General features: G+C 40.0%; 1 protein-coding gene across 3 annotated transcripts in view; it reads right to left on the bottom strand.

Moving 5' to 3' along the window:
- Positions 1-21,823, bottom strand: part of LOC139475978 (adhesion G-protein coupled receptor G6-like) — a 77,688-nt gene that overhangs the window by 50,323 nt on the left and 5,542 nt on the right. The gene's annotated exons all lie outside the window — the stretch shown is intronic.

The following is a 21,823-nucleotide window of genomic DNA, read 5'->3' on the forward strand; positions in this document are numbered from 1 at the left end:
AAACAATTTAATAGCTACTATAGTGAAAATATATACGTCAACGCAGATTCAGATTCCATTGGGCTTAAAAGACAACATAGCGATGAAAAGTATAATTATGAAGGAACCACTGAAAAGCAGTACTAACACCAGTTGTTCACAAAAAGGGTAAGCGCATCCTGCTTAGGTTTAATATCCGCCTGTACTAACTGATGTGGGTTATCTCTCATGTTCGTAAAATGTTCTTCTACAAACTAAATGTTAAGGTTGTTCGTGAGATTTGTACTGATACAGGTTTATTGGTTGTTAGGATCCACCATCGTTAGCCTAGCTTGTCAGTAAAATGCCACAGATAGTTCAGCATCCTTCATATGTTGACATTGTGGGCGACAACCAAATATCAACTTGGAGAGCGTATATATGTATAAATATACCGCTTTACCCCATGTAGCTGATGACAAGGATCTATATAAGTGATATCACGATATATTTACGATACATTAACGTTCCTCAAAAACTCAACCGTAACAAGTGTCATACATTTATATATCCTTAAAACACGGTAGGCAGTGTTCTATCGTAATATATCCAAATAAAAGCCACTTAAACTTTCCATAATCAACTCCATACTACGATCATAATCATAAGTTTGTGAATCACTACCAAATAGTCATGACACCAGGTGCTCGCTAAAATGTGGTGTATCCTGTCCTGTCAGTGAGTGAGTGAGTTAGTGAGTGAGTGGGTGAGTATGGTATTACGCCGCTTTTAGCAATATTCCAGCAATATCACGGCGGGGAAACGCCAGAAATGGGCTTCACACATTGTACCTATGTCGGGAATCGAACCCTGGTCTTCGGCGTGACGAGCGAACGCTTTAACCACTAGGCTACCCGACCGCCCCCTTGTCAGTGACAGGATACAACACATGCAAAGGAAAGAGAATTATTGACCTGAAAAATATATGCATGGATCTAAACATGAAACAGACGAGGCGGTTTCACTGGTCTGTTCTATTTCTAGTTCAGGTACGTAAAATAGTGGAAGGGACTCGGCCATTTGACCATTATTGAACGATGTCAGATATCAGAACGACAAGCATCATAGCATGTTATTCCCCATCGAAAATAGCCTTTGACAGTATTTTCCTGGTACCCAATCTTTCTACTTCCCTACTTAATATGTAAGCACGGGTAATAAAATTCGAACAACAGAATCAGGTATTGACACGGTTGTCATTCTATGGTCACCATGTCATGTCAATTATGCATTCACGTTCTTAGTCATAACTCGGCATGACAAACAAATAATATATTTTGCAAAGCTATTATTCTTTGTATAAACACAAATACTAATGCATTGTGCTAACTGTATTGATTGGTTTAAAACTTATCACAGCTGGGGTTCAGCAAGGAACTGTACTAACCCTTCTGATATTACAGCTCGGAAAATAACGTATACCGACATGCTTTATCCTCTAACAAATAAAACATACTCCTTTCCAGCTGATCCGAAATTTTGTTTTGTAGCACTTTGTATGACAACTTGTTTGTTAATGAAACATATTGTAAGCGTTAGTGTCTTGAAAATATATATATGACATGTTCATAACGGAATCACTACTATTCACTTATGTTCATGATTCTAAAATGATTGCAAAACGGTACGTTTATCGTTTGTAACCTTCATGCACGCACAACCACCTCCGTGGTCTAGTGGTAAAGCCGAAGAGCGGAAGGTTCGGGGTTCGATCCCCGGCCGCGTCATACCAAAAGACGTTAAAAGATGGTACTTGTGTTACCCTGTCTGACGCTCGGCATTAAGGGGCTAAAAAAGGACTGGTCGTCTCGGAGTCAGTATACTGTGTCTGAGTGGGTATTCGTGTTAAACTGCGGCATGGCATCAGTCCGCACTAGTAAAAGCAGCCACACACACACACGTGCATACACGTCGCTATATAAGTGTAATAATCTTGGACGCGACGTTAAACCCCATTTCACCTCACCTCATGCACGCCCAACTTGAGAAAATCTTCCCATGTGAGGATATAACATCTGTGACTATAAAAAAGAAGCCATGTGATCAAATAAAAGTTCGTAATGACTATTCATTATATAAATATTGCCGTTAATCAAACTTCACGGATAGCCTTGTTCCTAAACGAAATCCACAAGTCATATCTTATAATGTGTACATTCATATGCAAAGAACAAGTGCGGTGATAAGAAAGGTGTGAAACCAATCAACAATAGTTGGTGTTACCGTAAACACACAAGAGAAGAGGGACGGGCACCTGTGGATAACTTCAAAAACTTTTAATGGGTATATATATATACGATGTCACGACAAACAAAAACTGATCATGCATACTCAAGAGAATGAGACAGCTTGACAATATGATAAGTTAACAACGCATATCCTGTTGAGCATGTTGTACCGATAAAATCTGCTGACATCACTCACAACATTCCATAGTGTTGTAAGCATACGTTATGAAATAACTGAACACATACATCTATACAATAGTAGGGGTTGTGGGCTACCCTATTGGTTAAAAAGCGTTCACTCGTCACACAGAAGGCCCGGGTTAGATTCCCCACGTGGGTACAATGTGTAAAGCCCATTTCTGGTTTCCCCTGCCGTGATATTGCTAGAACATTGCTCAAAGCGGCGTAAAACCATACTCATTCACTCACTCACTATAATACTGAAGGTGCCCAAAACATGCCCTCAATCCACACAAACAACGGCTAACCATCGATTACATATCCTTACAGACACAAAGACGTAATACGAAATTTGTATAATTTAACGACAATAAGAAAATTCATATAGTATTATTTCATATTGCTTGTCATAAAGGTATTACCGAATATCCATCCACTTACGCCTATGAGAACCAGAATACCATGCTGTAGGACATGCCGTATGCAATGTGAATATGACAGCTTTCACAGACATACTAATAGGATATTTTCAAACGTCCCCAATTCCCTAAGGTTCTGGTGTTTGCAGATCAACAACATACATTAATATGAAAAAACACCAGCTGAAGTTCCAGTGGCATCTTTTATCCCTCTTTGACAAAGTTGGTTGGTTGGTTTGTTGTTGTACGCCGCACTCAGCAATATTCCAGCTATATGACGGTGGTCTGTAAATAATCGAGTCTGGACCAGACAATCCAGTGATTAATGTCATGAGCATCGATCCACGTCATTGGGATCGATGACATGCATCAACCAAGTCAGCGAGCCTGACCACCCGAGCCCGTTAGTCGCCTTTTACGACTAGAGTAGTCACCTTTTACGGCGAGCATGGGTTGCTGAAGACCTATTCTACCCCGGAATCTTCACGGGTCTCTTTGACAAAGAATAACTTGGGTCTCTTATAGGAGGGATATTGGTATCATACTACATGATTACTCCCAGTTAAACTGGGTTAAGCTTCTGTGAGTCACGTTTTGTCGAGACTCTTTGCCAGTATAATCTTGATGGTCACCACCCTGCTTATAAAGATTTCGCAATAAACTGATGAGGGGTCTGATAGTCAAATATGTTGTAATGGTTTGCTACACCATGTGCGAGATCGATCGGGCGCAAGAATGAAGGTGCCATCGGAGTTTTATTTTTTTTTTTTATTTAGTCATATTCCTCAGTCGCAGAAGAATCATCATATCCGTTTTAAATTATCATGTCGGGGAGATCAAAGTCCAAGCCTGATTGCCTCTCCAAGGAATGCCCATGGCATTCATAACATAGCTGTAGTCTGGTTCTGGATGTATGTAGCAGCTATGTGGTTGTTGGAAGGCTTCATGTCAACTGCTACAGGCTCCTCGGACTTAATGGTTAGATGAGAGGATTCAGCATGGTCATCGTTCATTAAGGTTTTACGTTTGGTGCAGAATAGGCTTGCACTTGAAGTATGACATTTTACTTAAACGTGGGTACTTTAGGTTCTATTGTTATAAAACACATTTCGAGTCATTGAAGTCACGGCTAAACATTTGACACAACCGAACATGCCTTTTCTATCGAAGATTTTAAAAATAGAGTCATACGAGCCTTTTTTTTAAAAGTTCTTCGATCAAGGTGACAACATTCAGAGCCTCAGTAAAGCTTTCCAAAAGTGTTATGGGAAATATGAGGAGGACATTTCTTCATTTTACGCATCAGTGACAAAGACTTAAGCAATTCGCAATTTGGACTTGTACTGTGTGATCCGGTGTTTTTTTCAGGTGACCAATTGACTTGTCCTTGTATGTCAACCACCAATGGGGCAGGATAAGCTCAACATTTCGCCAAACCCTGGTATCGTCACTTGATGGTGATTATCAACACATCCTCATTATACTGTCGGAATCGTAGAATGGATTTATTATGAATATTGAAAGGGTTTTGTCACCTATATTTATATAAATAACGTAAGGAAACATGTACAAACAAATTAGTGTATTGGCCTGAAACTTTATTTAACGTTTCCAGCGACTCTTGACGCAAGAAAGTTGATGATGTCCCAGGTGTCTGACATCAAATATACCAGGTACTAAAACAGCGTGGTCTGGTCGGCACTAAGTATGGCTTCACCCTGTAACACGACCTGTCAGTAAACAGTGTGTACTCGGGGAAAATCGAGGCTAGTCCTTTGCTTGCCAACAGTGGATCACCATGTTTATTTTGCGTTAAGTGGACGCCACTTAATGATGTGGTGCAATGCACACTGACTGTCTGACTGAATCAGCCCGAGCGTCACTTGGTATAGAGGATGTTTGAATCGTGCCCTAGGGTGGGCGCTGGACACCCCTGATTCAACATCCGTCACTACTTACAACAAAAAAATTAAGCCACTCATCTACTATTCAAATTGATGTCAAATTCCATTTATATTTTATTCTGAGGTGTATCTGAAACCATAAGCATGTACAGTGAACCACATTTATTCGAATGAGCCAGTGAGTTGTGTTTAACGCCGCCCTCAAAAGTATGTCAATTATACCATGGCGTGACAGCTTGTTGTGGGAGTAAAGCCTCAGGGACCTAACGCACAGCGAAAAGAAGCGGTTTCGTCCTGGGATTTCTTTCATAATTTTGAAATTCTTTTTATTAGAATGAGAGACGTTATTTTCAATAACGAAACAACTTCAACCACTTATAAAGAACATGAACTTCATATCTTTATATAGAACCACTTTCAAGGAATTGTATGGATGTTCTTGATAATGCATGCAGATTGCTTAACATCCAGTGCAAGGTTGTCATTAACGGGTATCCATGTTAAACTGCGGCGTGGAGTCTCGGTGTAAGTCCGGACTAACACAGACAGCCACGCACACGTACATGCACGTTGTTATATAAGTGCAATAAATCTTGAACACGACGTTAAACCCCATTCACCTTACCTATTAAGGACCGACCATTTGATACAGCTGCAAATCCAGAAATTATTATTTAAAACTATTAGACTGTGAAAACACCTTGCAACAATGTAATTTCTTTTTTTCTTTTCCTTTCAACAGTCTGAAGCATAATTATTTTTCGAGAATCATCAGGGACAATTTTATTTTTATTTATTTATTAATTTATTTATTTATTTATTTATTTATATATATATTTTTTTTGGGGGGGGGACTATGTCAGTAATTGTCAGTAATTGTCTATGGCGAATGAGGGAGATATCTAATGCATATCTTTAGATATTTATATGTTTAGTAAACATACCATTGTCAAGATACCCGACAATAAAATGCTTCTGTGTGATCGTCAGGGGAAACTTAACTGGGTGTTACGTGTTACAGTTGTGCATGGACTGAACTAAATATCGATAAGCCGTTTTATGCAGGCTTTAACACAGAGCAGAAAGCAATATTTGTTTGAGTTAACTTTAAATATATTTTGAATAGCCATCGCTCGCTTTAGATGCAGCTCACACGATTTCTTCATTGACACGGGTAGACACGTTGAAACTTGCATGTGGACATATTGAAGCGAAGTACCAGTTTTGTCTTGTTTGTGCATTATAATAAAACACATTATCAATGAATACTTTTACCTCGGCCTTCATAACTTCTACCTGGTAATGTCAGCTGACCAAGTTATTATAAACAAAGATGTACATGTACATTTATCATGCCATGAAATTAAGGATATCGATAATGGATTAGGTATCCACGACCACTGCCATTTTTCAATGTTTGCAAAGAAAATACATACACGATTAAAAGATGAAAAACCTGTCTGCTCTTATAATGTCCTTAAAGGACTGATTTAAGTCCTGCAAAGTATATTTCCTATTTAGAATATTCAGTGTCTCGTTAATGAACAAATATTTCTCCGTTCTTGAGCTGGTCACGCAAAAATTTAAGAAACTTCCGTGTGTACTTCCGCTAAAAAAGTATTCATATTCAAAAGTAGATATTTAGAAGACAAAAATAACATATAAACATGTGATGTATTATATGATTACTCGTAGTCTTTGACTATATAACGGGTTTTTATCTCTCCCGTATCATATGTAACCTTGTCTATAGAATTACGAAGGTGTTGAGTGCACGAAGATGTAATATATGTGGGTCTGCATTCAACTATTGCATCTGTAGCATTGCCTACAGATCGTATTAATTTGTAGAGTAAATATCTATAGTGTTACCTTTTCATTGATGCATTAAAGCCTACTCAGGCTAACACTTAGTCCCAGAAATAAAGTTATCTTATTAAAAAATATATATTGACAAAATATTAAAGTAACAATCCAAATGGAGCTCAGAACAATGCTTAATATCACAGCTGAGGCAATCTAGAGGTTCTCAATCATTCTAGAGTTGAGTTGGACTCATTTTATTAATTTAATTTCAAGCTGCGTCTTCAAAATAGTTTTGTTCGAAGCTTAATATGGAATTCTTTGAACATAAGAAACTATGGTGTCACGATTTGTGGATCATCAACTTTCAGATTATATACTAAAGTAAGAAAGAACAAAGTCTGTTTTTCTTTTTTTCTACACAAAAACGATTTATATATTCCCATTGCAAATATGACCTTTCTTCTCTAACCTCATGATACCATTATTGCTTCATTCATATATAAACCTTTAAGCGGAGATGAAAGGAAAGGTTTAATTCGGTTACAGTTCCACCGAAGGGCAAACATTAATCATTCTAACGCTAGTAAGCTGCTCTTACTGATCAGTCGTGCAGTCAAATTGGACAGGCAGCGTTTAAGCCTTCTCTCATTCTGTTCACAAATAGGGGCGGTCGGGTAGCCTAGTGGCGTTCGCTCATCATGCCGGAGACCCGGGTTCGATTCCCGACATGGGTACAATGTGTGAATCCCATTTCTGGTGATAGTGCAGGAATATTGCTAAAAGCGGCGTAAAATCATACTCACTCACACACTCACTGTTCCCAAATAGTTTGTTTTGTTTTCTTACTTTGTCGTTTAATACTGCAGCCAGCAATATTCAAAATAGGTCACAATGATGACTCAATGTCGTTATGTTGACCAGATAAATTAGTGATTGATAATAATATTAAAATTTTGGTTTATTTGTTTGTTTTTTTATGCCGCACAATATTGCATCTTGGCGGCGGCGGCCTGACAATGACCGAATATGAACCAGGCAAATCAGTGCATGACATTATGTACAACGATCCATGTCTTTGGGGTACGATGACATGCAAACATCCGTCACCAATCCTAGTCACTAGTACAGAGTCGCCCTTACAACCAGCATAGGTTTTAAGGTACCAGGTCTAACCACGAATCCCAGGGGGTATTCAAATAGAAAATTGTTTATTGTATTTGTTGTCATTGTGTTGTTGTTGTTGTTGGTGGTGGTGAAAAAATATTTTTGTCATCCATTTCTTGTTCTTAGACTTTGACGTACGTTCATGTTATTCGTAACTAATACTCGTGTAAATTCGATAAAGATGCACTATTTTTATCAACTTTGAATTCTTTACGCGCTCGGGCGTGTGTGTGAATCCAAGATTGGCATGTGCAGAGAATCAGAGTCATCGTTTCCTTACGATTGACACCTACATTACTTTGAGCTTTTCTCCCACATAAAGCTGATATGCCATGATGTAACTCAAGTACCATTCAAAGTAGCGATAACTCCAACTTACTCAGCCACTACGGTACAACAAGTGTTATATCAAGTTATGAAGAGGGGAATGTTTGCCGAGGGGACTATTCAGTCGTCAAACCTGTCAAACATCTACACCCCTTTGGCCAAAAAGTAATAAACTGAGAGTAAAGCTCATTTAAAGTTGTCATGTAATATGTCATTTAAAAGATTCGGGTTGAAATATAAGTATGCTCAAACGACAGCAACCAAGGATTGTAGCACACACAGACTTCAACTAGACGTTTGCAAGTATCAGTTGGGCTAATGGTACACACCGGGAAGCCGTGATGGCGAAAAGGATAGAAACCACATAAACATCACAATAAAAGTTCGTGACTACCGCCTGAGGATAATTGACAAGGCGGACCCTCGTCTTTACAGTATTCGTTATCATAATGATGAATACAAGGCCAGCTTGTATGTAGACACGTGTACACAGAGATAACACAACTCTGCAGTTATACAGAGACCTTATCTTATATTGAATTTCCTTGTATTTATCTTATATTGAACATAAAGGGTTCCTCAAGCATATGGAAATGCGTACATTATTTCCTCGTGATTTCAAAATGAACTAGTACTAAATAACAATGGTCAACCAATCAAATATATATGTTAAAATCAGGTGATTTTGGTCTTTTCCTATGACTTAAAGATATGATCGTTTTGTCCGCCTATAAACACAGAAAAGGTCAGGCGGGTGTCCTGGTTTTCACATTGCTCCGAAACCATTCCCTGTTTAATTCAAATTCAGAATTTTAAATCCACAATAAAAGGTTTCGTCTACTTCAATTGACCTGGGCTGCTTCATTACCTCGAACAGGCTGCAGCTGTCGTCCTTGGCTGCATCTATATATAATTACCATGGCGTTCAACAAAGCGATCTTGACTCACATATACTGACTTATGTATTGATAGCAGCCGTAGTGCTATGATCTCGCTGAGATATCGACAAATCGATCTTAGAGCTACGACTGTCGTTACTTACTGGAACTCTGACCCTGATAATTATAGGTTTTCTTAAAGTATGAGGACCACTTCGTTCGTAGAGCTACAGTCGATTTGTAGATCAGACTTTATAACCTAAACTGATCTCATCTCTACCTCTGTCGTTGCTGCTACACTTCAACATAGACTTAAGATCGCCGGAACACCGGGATATAATCTCAACGACAGAACTACTTTCACGATATTCTTACAGTACTTCTGAATCTGATAGCGGTTACTGTTTATGAACAGGGTGTGATTCAAATCAAATACTAAAGCTAAACAAAATTACAAAAACATTGATCAGTTTAATGGAATACACTATGTCGATACAGGACTAACTCAAATGATATTATACGCACTGTAGAAAATGTGTTTAGATCCCGAAAGCAAATCTAAACACGTAACTAGTAACTAAAAAGCATTAAGGGTCTATCGTAGTAATCAGATAGACTTTCATTGTCAACTTCCGTTTCCTGTATGAGAGAAATACTATCAGTCTTGCAGGAAGAACACATTTTAGAACACAACACTTTCACAACTCGGTGGGGTGCGAACCTCTTGATTTGTAGTCCTTCGCTCTACCACCTGTGCTACGGAGACCGTTATCGTCAAAACTGAAAACTTTCTTGGTCACCTGTAACGTAGCTTGGATTATATGTACAATTTTATGTAATATCGTACCACGGTCGTTGTAGGCCCTGGGGGTATATGCGTTATGCGAGTGCTTGTGAATCTGATTTGCACATGTAATATATATATCTTATCTTATCAATATTTGACTTCATGCACAATGAAATGCACTTCATTTAAGCACGTGTAAATTCTAAACTCAAATTTTGATCATGTTTAAACATGTCTACGGGTGTCTAAATCTAAATTCTAAACATGTTTAGGTTATGGTGATGTATTTAGGTGTGTCGATTGCTCATTTCATGTCTTTAGACTCAAAATGTGTTTAGATATAACACACCAAATGTTTATTCCGTTTAGTGTTTAAACACATTCCAAAACATGTTCAGATCTAAACACGTCTTTTGTGTGTTTATATTTAAAACGCGTCTGTATAGTGTACAGCAATAAATATCTTTATGGACACTACACCATATGATCTACCTTCTCATACATCTGTCGATTATGCATACTCGTAGAAGAGAATAACCATCAAGCTATCTGCCTCGAGCCTTGGCAACAATTATTACACGAGGGTCAGTTAATCCGTAATACCGACATGCAGACAGGGTATTCTAATATTCCTCAGGGTGTATTTAGGGGCTGTCTGGTAGCCTAGTGGTTAAAGCGTTCGCTCGTCACACCGAAGACCCGTGTTCGATTCCCGACATCGATACAATGTGTGAAGCCCATTTCTGGTGTCCCCAGCCTTGATATTGCTGGACTATTGCTAACAGCGGTGTAAACTCATGGAATCTTTTTCGAGTAAACTTTAGAAACAGGTGGGCTCCGCGATAGCAAGTAGAGCTCAGTCAATCTCTGGTTATAGAACGACGTCTCATAAACCAGTATATGACCTCATGAATAATGGATGACGTCATCTTCGAGTATTTGCGACAATGCGTTGATATGACGACGTTTGTTATAAACAGCGTCGCAAACAATGACAATGATATAAGTAACGTGAATGTAGCAAACACATTGAAGCAAAAATGATAATGCTGTGAAAATTACTGAACATAATTTGCAGAGAAAAGGAGAAACGATAAACTTAATAAAAAATGATACTATGCCAGCTTATTGCCACAGATACCTACCTACCTTGACAACCCGTTGAAGGTAACGTTATTCTGTTCTCTTAACTAGCACTGGAATCACTCATCGTATGGTCCAACATGAGGACATTTAGCCTTTCATAAGTCAGACATAGAAAGTGAGATTGATGCAATAAAACACTCATCTTTTTATAACATGTTTCATTGGCTCGGCAAATTGACGACGTTTAGAAGTGAAAGTTCACGATCTTTCTACGAAACTATTCTTCCAAAGACGGCAAATAATAGACACAAACCTAACTTCTAAGAGATATGCTCAAATACTGATGACATCTTGATTTGGTTATCTGCTAGAATCGCTAAAGCCATATTTACACTGGCGTTTATAGTTCTAAACAAAAATCGATAAATCGTTTAGCTGCTTCCGCAAAGTAACTGCCTTTAAAGGACAACCACTTAAAACATGATTTGTCCATTTACAGTTTGAGTAGTGTCCCTTTCGGCCGTTCAGTGAAGTGACAGATAGGCTGCCAAGCATGGCTACACCCTGATAGCAGATTATGAACCGTCGTGGACTTGCCCGTCACTTTGAAGAGGTGTAGGCAGGTGTGAAATAGACATTGATGATAAAAATCATGAAAGATCGAAGGACTCGTTTATCATGAGTGGGTAATAGTTTCATTATTTTATATCCATGGAAAGCAAGTGCATGCTTTGAGTCATTATCAATTGATGCTATTAATTGAATTTGGTTCTAGGAACATTATTCCATTAAAGAGTTTGTCATTCGTATTAATATCTATATCAAGTGCATGCTTTGAGTCATTATCAATTGATGCTATTAATTGAATTTGGTTCTAGGAACATTATTCCATTAAAGAGTTTGTCATTCGTATTAATATCTATATCACCTGATTTGAACAAAACAAATTATAGTAGTGCCTTGAGGTAAAAATAATACACAATTAATGCATCGGGTGTTGGCGAAAGGGTTTCTTTTGCCCTACCGGTAGCACCCGTCAGGTGTAAAAGTCACAGATTTAAAAAAAAATAATCTTGAGCCACTGAAATCAACAAAACTGTTCTGTTGCAAGTTCTCACAGTTTATGAGTTATATAATTTAATTTTGCTTCGTGTAGGGAAATATATTGCTTGAAATAAAAGCCTTGACGCCTGGGGCGGCGAGGTAGCCTAGTGGTAAACACGTCCGGGTTCGAATCGCTAGATGACACCAATCTGTGACATCCGTCATTGATGTCCCCCTCCGTGGCATTAGAAGTTATAGCACCAAAACTTCGTATCAGCACAATAAGTAAATAGAATAAATTTTTATATGTAAAATGGATATTGTGAAATGGACGCAGGTGTTAGATAGATACTAAATCGGCTCTGAAATTCACAATTATAGTTCCTTTAAAACATTATGGCGGCAGTGAAATCAACGTCAGAGACACACGCTTCCTTATCTCTGAAATAAACATCACTTCTTGTCACATGTTGTTGCAAAGCTATTATCATTTCTGAAATAAACATGACAAGCACGTCTAAATATTTCGAGATAGGGCTTGCATAAAGATAATTCGGGAAATCAACACCATTACACAGCATGGACAGATGACATTGAGGGATGAACGCCCTGTTGTAATCACGAAGGTAACAAGCCATCATTGTGTAAGTGTTGAAATAGATGGGAAAAGGTAGTGCCCATGTATCTGTGACACATCATTTTAAACGTTTACTCCAGTCCATAATGAATATAAGTGTTTCGGATCGAACTGAGGACACGGATGACCCTTTTCTTAATAAATTGTTTTTTGTGTCAATGTATCATTAATTGAAAAATTATTTCAGATCTTTATGTTTATAGATTCTACCATGACTATACTGGATTAGGATAGGTGAGTCAAAGGTTTTACCTGCACGTTTCAGAGGTGATGTGAGTGTTTCAGGAGTAAGGTGAGTGTTTCAGAAGTAAGGTAAGTGTTTCAGAGGTAAGGTGAGTATGTCAGAGGTAAGGTGGGTGTTTCAGAGGTGAGGTGGGTGTTTCAGAGGCAAGGTGGGTGTTTCAGAGATAAGGTGAGTGTTTCAGAGGTAAGGTTGGTGTTTCAGAGGTGTAGATAGGCGTTTCAGAGGTAAGGTGAGTGTTTCAGAGGTAAGGTGGGTGTTTCAGAGGTAAGGTGGGTGTTTCAGAGGCAAGGTGGGTGTTTCAGAGGTAAGGTGGGTGTTTCAGAGGTAAGGTGGGTGTTGCAGAGGTGTAGATGGGCGTTTCAGAGGCAAGGTGAGTGTTTCAGGGGTAAGGTGAGTGTTTCAGAGGTGTAGGTGGGCGTTTCAGAGGTGTAGGTGGGTGTTTCAGAGGTGTAGGTGGGTGTTTCAGAGGTAAGGTGGGTGTTTCAGAGGTAAGGTGGGTGTTTCAGAGGTAAGGTGAGCGTTTCAGAGGTAAGGTGGGTGTTGCAGAGGTGTAGATAGGCGTTTCAGAGGTAAGGTGGGTGTTACAGAGGTGTAGATAGGCGTTTCAGAGGTAAGGTGAGTGTTTCAGAGGTAAGGTGGTTGTTTCAGAGGTACGGTGAGTGTTTCAGAGGTGTAGATGGGCGTTTCAGAGGTAAGGTGAGTGTTTCAGAGGTAAGGTGGTTGTTTCAGAGGTAAGGTGGGTGTTTCAGAGGTGTAGATGGGCGTTTCAGAGGTAAGGTGAGTTCCTCAGAGGTACGGTGAGTGTTTCAGAGGTGTAGGTGAGTGTTTCAGAGGTATGGTGGTTGTTTCAGAGGTAAGGTGAGTGTTTCAGAGGTGTAGATAGACGTTTCAGAGGTAAGGTGAGTGTCTCAGAGGTACGGTGAGTGTTTCAGAGGTAAGGTGGGTGTTTCAGAGGTAAGGTTGGTGTTTCAGAGGTGTAGATAGGCGTTTCAGAGGTAAGGTGAGTGTTTCAGGGGTAAGGTGGGTGTTTCAGGGGTAAGGTGAGTGTTTCAGAGGTGTAGGTGGGCGTTTCAGAGGTGTAGGTGGGTGTTTCAGAGGTGTAGGTGGGTGTTTCAGAGGTAAGGTGGGTGTCTCAGAGGTACGGTGAGTGTTTCAGAGGTAAGGTGGGTGTTTCAGAGGTAAGGTGAGTGTTTCCGAGGTGTAGACGGGTGTTTCAGAGGTAAGGTGGGTGTTTCAAAGGTGTAGATGGGCGTTTCAGAGGTAAGGTGGGTGTTTCAGAGGTAAGGTGGGTGTTTCAGATGTGTAGATGGGCGTTTCAGAGGTGTAGATGGGCGTTTCAGAGGTAAGGTGAGTGTTTGAGAGGTAAGGTGAGTGTTTCAGAGGTAAGGTGGGTGTTTCAGAGGTAAGGTGGGTGTTTCAGAGGTAAGGTGAGTGTTTCAGAGGTAAGGTGGGTGTTTCAGAGGCAAGGTGGGTGTTTCAGAGGCAAGGTGGGTGTTTCAGAGGTAAGGTGAGTGTTTCAGGTAAGTGTCTTAGGCGTGACGTGAGTGTCCATTCTGTGAAGTATTAACCATTAATTATAATCATTGAGAAATATTTTAATCGGTATAAATCGGTCTCGCATTTCTTCCTATCGGCATCAATTTGAATCAATAAGATGTCGTAGTAGATTTGGCTAGTTTATTTTTTGTGTTGAATATGCAACGTACTTGTGCACTACCCACTTATCATATTGTGCTAATTTATTCTTTATAAACGTTCTGGGTGGGTTCGACAAAGCAGCGCTTCCTGGGAGAAGTCCTATTCGCTGTCTGGGCTGTGTGTAGAGTGGGCAAGAACCCTGAGCTGATGATGAGCCTAACCAGCCTAACTGTGCCAGGATCACCCAAACCCTCTTTGCTGCATTTATTATTTTAAATCTGTATGTACACCTACTACTACTACAACTACTACTACTACTACAACAACTACTACTACTACTACTACTATTACTATTATTATTACAAATACTACTACTACTAATTGTAGAAGAGTTTGTAACAATTTAATACACTTTTATTGTTTTTAAAATCAAGTGTGCGAAGCATCTCAAATACATCCACAGTAAACCATATGATTTGTCCCAGACGGTGCCCAGCGGACCCAGAGGTAATACGCCCAGCCATGTCTAACTGCATCAGCTCAACAATGTGCCTCATCGCACGTCACTCCCCCAACCACGCATCCCGACGTCATCATGTTGTGCGCAGTGCGGCAAAGTCACACTGACTTCATGATTCACACAAGGCTTAATATAGCCCACATCCAATATTTCATAAGACAAACATGTTCTTTTTTAGTCTTTTGTTTGCTTTGGGGAGTTGTATCGCTTATCATCTGCAATATTTAATTCTCATCTTAACATTGCGTTCTTTATAAGACCAGGGTTATTATTGGTTATAAGTTTGACAGTGGTTGATCCAATCTCTGTAATCAACGCTGCTTAATTGAATACACCCCTGTTTTAGGTGCCCCTCAAATCCAGCATAAGCTTTCACTTTTAATTTTCATAGCATGAATTGATCCATTTGGTGCCTGATGCCTACTATCTACCGTCCAAACTGACGTAACGGTTATTTACGAACGGACGCATGACATATACCACTACATAACTAAATGGTGGACAAATGGTGCAACACACTAGGTTCCCAATACCTATTCCTCCAAAACGCTTAAGGGAACTTGGCCCCGACCACTTGGTAGTCCTAGCTTATTTCAAGTCATTTCACCAGCACTGCAATTCATTCCAGCTGGGGCACGGGTGGCTGTGCAGAGTTGCGTCCCCTGGGCACGCCAGAAACCTATGATTGTGGGTTCGAATTCCGGTTCGCCCCGATTATGTTTCTAGGTTTGTCAGCACCATATCCGTGCTCGTTGGTTTCGTCCAAGTGGTAAACGTCGGATACCTGTATCACTTCGGGCTTTCCTCCCACATTAAGCTGACACGCCGCAATATAACTGGAATACTGTTAAAATCGGCGAAAAAAACTAACTCACTCACTCACTCACTCACTCACTCATTCCAGCAATATATTATGTACATTATGCACTAATTAGTACAGATCATGTCTGGAAATAAGTGATAGCAAAGTATATGATCAAAATGAAATGGGACAAAACGTATTTTTCATAAACGAAACCGACATGGGATTAAACCTTTCGTTACAGATTCGGCATCCATTCCCCTACTTAGATTTCTAAGATGTGCGGTAAAGTGGCTGTGTCGGGAACGTTATCAGTGACGCCAACATCCACAAGCAGTGACATAATGTCCAGACGCTCAGGTGTGTTACCGACCTCGCGTTATACTTGCTTGCTTGCTTGCTTGTTGTTTAACACCACAATATTCCAGCTATAAGACGGCGGTCTGTAAATAATCGAGTCAATAATCCAGTGACTGATATCATGAACATCGATCCACGCAACTGGGACACGATGACATGCATCAACCATGTGAGCGAGCCCAACCACCCGATCCCATTAGTCGCCTCTTACGACAAGCATTGTTGCCTTTTTACGACAAGCATGGTTTGCTGAAGACCTATTCTAACCCGGATCTTCACGGGTCTGACGTTATACTTAAAATATATGTATACATCGTAAAACATGTGTACAAGAACTTCACGTTCTCGTTTAGATGAAGATTAATACATTATTTGAAAATTTCCAATCCACCAAAAGTCAACGCAAAGATGACAATAAAATTACATTGTATTTACGTTATGAGATAAACATACACAGTGCTAAAGAATAAATGAGCAATACGTTCCCACAGTCCCACAGGGTAAACCTTAAAACTGGTATAACTTAATAACGTTTTATTACCTCAACAAACATCCACCTATCATGTCAGTGGGACGAGTAAATAGTGAAATGTTTGGACAAACTTATTCAGAATTTGACAGACTTTTGTTTGAATACAGGACTGTTGAGATAAACACATAACCTAGCTCGACAAGACACGAAGTACTCGATCTAAGATAGCAGGCGTCAGAGAAACACATAAGCTGGCATAAAACCTGTTTGCGGGTTGAGAACCCTGCGTTGAAGTTCAACATTGTTTTTTTTTTTTTTGTGGGGTTTTATTACACAGCACTCGGCAATATTTCACCTGTATAACGGCGGTCTGTAAATAATTGAGTCTGGACCAGAAAATACAGTGTTTGACACCATGACACTTATGATCCACGCAGTTGGGATACAATGACAAGCATCAACCAGGTCAGCGAACCTGACCACCCGATCCCGTTACGCCTCTAACAAGCATGGGTTCACAAGGAGTTCAACATTAATACAGCTTTGTGGGTGTGATATATATATTATATATATATATATATATATATATATATATATATATATATATATATATATATATATATATGTGTGTGTGTGTGTGTGTGTGTGTGTGTGTGTGTGTGTGTGTGTGTGTGTTTTATAGTTGGTTGGTTGGTTTGTTGTTTTACGCCGCACTCAGCAATATTCCAGCTATATGACGGCGGTCTGTTAATAATCGAGTCTGGACCAGATAATCCTAGGATTGACATCATGAACATCGATCCACGCAATTGGAATTGGAGTATGTGAATTCTGTTATGCCTCGAAGCCACCAGCATTTGATATTTCTGTAATATCTCTAAATGAGAAAAAGTGAGTGATTTCGGTCTAATGCCGCTGTGAACAGCATCTTAGTCACAGCCGGTAAGCTTGATGTGGAAGAAAAGACAGAAGACATTCAGGTCTTTACAAACTTGACACCCAGGAGCACGGGTATTTCATCTGACAAACCAAGGATCATAATCAGGGAGAATCTAGAATTCGAACTGTTAATGACATCATCATGACTACTGGATGCAACACTGCCCTGTAAAATGAGGCGCCTGAGACTGAGTGAATATGGTTTTACACCGCTTTTATCAATATTCCAGCAGCATCACGGCGGGGGACACCAGAAATGGCATTCACACATTGTACCCATGTCGGGAATTGAACCCGGGTCTTTGGCGTGACGAGCGAACGCTTTAACCACTGGGCTACCCGACCGCCCTGAGGCGCCTGAGACAACGTGTTGACCGAAATGGGTCATTGTGCCTGTCAGCAATTCATTTGAAATGGGTTTTGTGCCTGCTTGTGCAGCCCTTTTTGTGTACACGAAAGCCTTTTATTCAAAAGTTGCCATGGACAACTGATGCTTGCTTATAGAGATCTGAAAACTATCAATGATCTTTTGAAAATACAATAAAACTAGAAATCTAACTTTCAAATGTCTTCGTGTTATCAGCTGAATCTATTACATTTATGGAAGGTACAGAATAGGTTGTGTCTGACACGCCTGACCTTATTTGATAATGTTCATCTTGTATTGGCAGCTATGTACACAAACCATAGAGACTAGCAGTGTGGTATCTGAAAAAAGTATGAATAACTGAGGACTGTACGACCCATAAAGAAGCAACACCCATGTCCTTTTAACATGACAACATCGAACACGAGTCGTGGGAATTCTTTCCATTGTTCATGATTTGTAAGTAATGATCCAGTGCAAATATTGATAATGAGACTTCAGGATGCAAATGTACACTGAAGGCCTAGGTTTATAATGTGGATTTTTGTACAATTTGTAATCGTTTGGGATGGTCGATGTCATTTACGAATTGTATTAAACACCTCGCGCTTAAACAAATACATCGTGACTAAATCAGCGCAACCAGGAAATCCAGTTGCTCAGGTGTAGACAACTGCACACAACATGTTCATAGCGTGACTCACTAAACGAACATGTTATTGTCCATGACATAGCTAAAACACACATGAACATGCTTCCAAAGGTTCTTTGAAGGTTTATGGTAAGCAGTACACTAATACACAGATACCCGCGCACATGCGTAATTATATTTCGGTTATTGTTTGACATTACTTTGAGTGCATGAATGGAAAGGATTACCGCTTATTACACAGATTTGAGTGAGTGTACAAGATTGGTTTTACGCCAATTTATAGCGCTAACCACAACATAAGCTGATTAGCGCACCAATAATATTAATATGAAGACTCAAATCCGGGTCTCCGAAGTGACGAGCCAACGATTGAACTCCTGTGCTATTGAACGACAATAGCAAAATATATTCTCACAAGACACCAGAACACGTTGATACAGTTTACAACTACGATGAAACCCACGAGTATGGGTTTAACGCTGATAATCGAGGCAACTTTGCTGTCCGAATCCACAACGATTCTCGCACGATTCATTGTAAAGCGTCAACGCAAGGGAATAATCAGCCTCGATTATCTGCCGATAACGAACCCAGTGAGCGTAAAAGGCAAAAAGTGGTAAAAGTATTGTAGGAAGATAAGCTTGGAAATACTACAACACTACGAAACGAATCGACTGGATCCCCATTCTCTGGTTAGAATTAACAGCCTCTGTTGTTGAAAACAAACCTCCCTGGCTGGTCAAGGACATGTACCAGAGAATATACACCTGTCTACATTGACAACTGACCACTCGAGAGGCCGTCATGGTCATCCACACAAGAGCAGAGCCAGTGTAGGTAGGATAGAATCATAAACTGGTAGTCATATAATTTGCTGACTGTTTCTGATTCCTACAGTTCCTGATAAATAGGAATAATTAATACGAAATCAAAATAATCGTGAACTTTTGTCTAACTCGCCTCCGCCATGTATTGATAACGCGAAGAATGAGTCTACAGTTTCGAACATCCATACCGTTGTACCAATTATTTCCCAATAAGACCTTTGAACCTGATGTTTTGTTTGCTTGTTGTAACGCCGCACATATGCATTATCAAACGTAGACTTTCCAATAACATATATTCCGTAGATGACAACTGGTGTTCCTGATTCCTAATAGAATTGCCATAGCCAATAACGTAATTCCTGACGCACATATAATTTGTTGCATGACGTCATCAGTGATGAACTCCATGATATAAAGCTGTTCAGTCGCCATACATCCACGTCGATGGTACATCAAGCTACATACATTTACTGAATGTTTGTTTGTTTGTTTGTTTGTTGCTTTATGCCGCAGTCAGCAATATTCCAGCTATATGAAGGCGGTCTGTAAATAATCGAGTCCAGTGATTGATATCACGAGCATCGATCCACGCAATTTGGATACGATGACATGCATCAACAAAGTCAGCGAGCCTGACCACCCGATCTTACGACAAGCACGGGTTGCTGAAGACCTATTCTAACCCAGATTTTCACGGGTAAAACCTAACGATACATTACAGGAGAAATAATTAGTGAGTGAGTGAGTGAATGAGTTGCTCTCTCTCTGTGTGTTTGTCCGTGTCTATAGTTTTGTCTGTCTGTGTCTATCTCTGCCAGAGTCTTTCATATTCTTGCACCCCGATGCATAACTGCCTGTCATTTAATATCAACTTATATTAAAGTTCATAATGCATCTCGGTACAGTTCAGCAACGACACGAAACAATACAAGGCGTGAGTTCTAAGTCTGCGATAATCGATGGCTATGCCATTACCTCCTACAGGAATGTGAAGGCCGTCCATTTATCAAACACCACATATGTCAGAACCAGTAAATTGGAAAACGCTTAAATTTGTCGCATTTGTGTACGCTCATTGTCGCTCAACTACAGTCATCAGCATGTTTTTGTATTGTTGGCCCTCTGTTGTCAACGCAAGGGCCACTTCAAGCGAGTATAATCTTTGACTTGAAGGTAAGGTAATTACAAAGGTAACACGGTGCACATATAATTTGTTGCGTGACGTCATCATATATTGCTGGAATATTGCTAAAAGCGGAGTAAAACCTCACTCACTCACTCATCAGTGCTGAACTCCATGATATAAAGCTGTTCAGCCGCCATGCACCCACGTCGATGGTACATCCAGCTACATACTTTTCCTGGATGTTTGTTTGTAGCTACACGCCGCTCTCAGCAATATTCCAGCTATATGACGGAGGTCTGTAAATAACCGAGTCTGGACCAGACAATCGAGTGATTGACATCACGAGCATCGATCCACACAATTGGGATACGATGACATGCATCAACAAAGTATGCGAGCATGACCACCCGATCTTACGACTAGCATAGGTTGCTGAAGACCTGTTCTAACCCAGATTTTCACAGGTCGAACCTGATGATGAATTATAGGAGAAATAGTGAGTGAGTGAGTGAGTGAGTGAGTGAGTGAGTGAAAGAGTTGTGTTTAACGCCGCTTGAACAGCTTTGATAGTTGCGTTGTTTCAGTCTTACAAAATTACATGAAGATTAGGCTTCAAACCCGGATAGTATTTGAAAGGTAATGCACTCACCACTAAGTTATCCTACCAGCCATTATTTATACGCGTTTCTTAAAGAGCAACCCCTGGATTGGACACATGCAACCCTTCACCTTCACCTGATCAGTCTGAATAGCAGACCTGTCTAATAGAACCGCGGGTGACCTTTTTGTGACCACTCGGACATGGATGAATCACCAGCATGGGTCCTCTGATACAGATATACCCTAACAAGCCTATTCTACCAGGTATCCTATACATCATCTCCTTGTAGAAGTGACAGTGTAGATAGCGTGGCCCTAACAGACAGTCCTTACAAGCTGATTTTTCCTATGTATTACGGCCAGGAACGTGTAGCTGACACGCTGTTCAAAGCGACGTCAAACCTAACTTACTCGCTATCTTGTAGAACAGTCAATCAAATCTCTCTCTCTCTCTCTCTCTCCCTCTCTCTCTCTCCCCTCTCTCTCTCTCTCTCTCTCTCTCTCTCTCTCTCTCTCTCTCTCTCTCTGTGTTTGTCCGTGTCTATAGTTTTGTCTGTCTGTGTCTATCTCTGCCAGAGTCTATCATATTCTTGCACCCCGATGCATAACTGCCTGTCATTTAATATCAACTTATGTTAAAGTTCATAATGCATCTAGGTACAGTTCAGCAACGAAACGAAACAATACAAGGCGTGGGTTCTAAGTCTGCGATAATCGATGGCTATGCCATTACCTCCTACAGGAATGTGAAGGCCGTCCATTTATCAAACACCACATATGTCAGAACCAGTAAATTGG

This window comes from Haliotis cracherodii, unplaced genomic scaffold (assembly GCF_022045235.1).
Source record: "Haliotis cracherodii isolate W230 unplaced genomic scaffold, xgHalCrac1.p SCAF_3, whole genome shotgun sequence".
NCBI lineage: Eukaryota > Metazoa > Mollusca > Gastropoda > Lepetellida > Haliotidae > Haliotis > Haliotis cracherodii.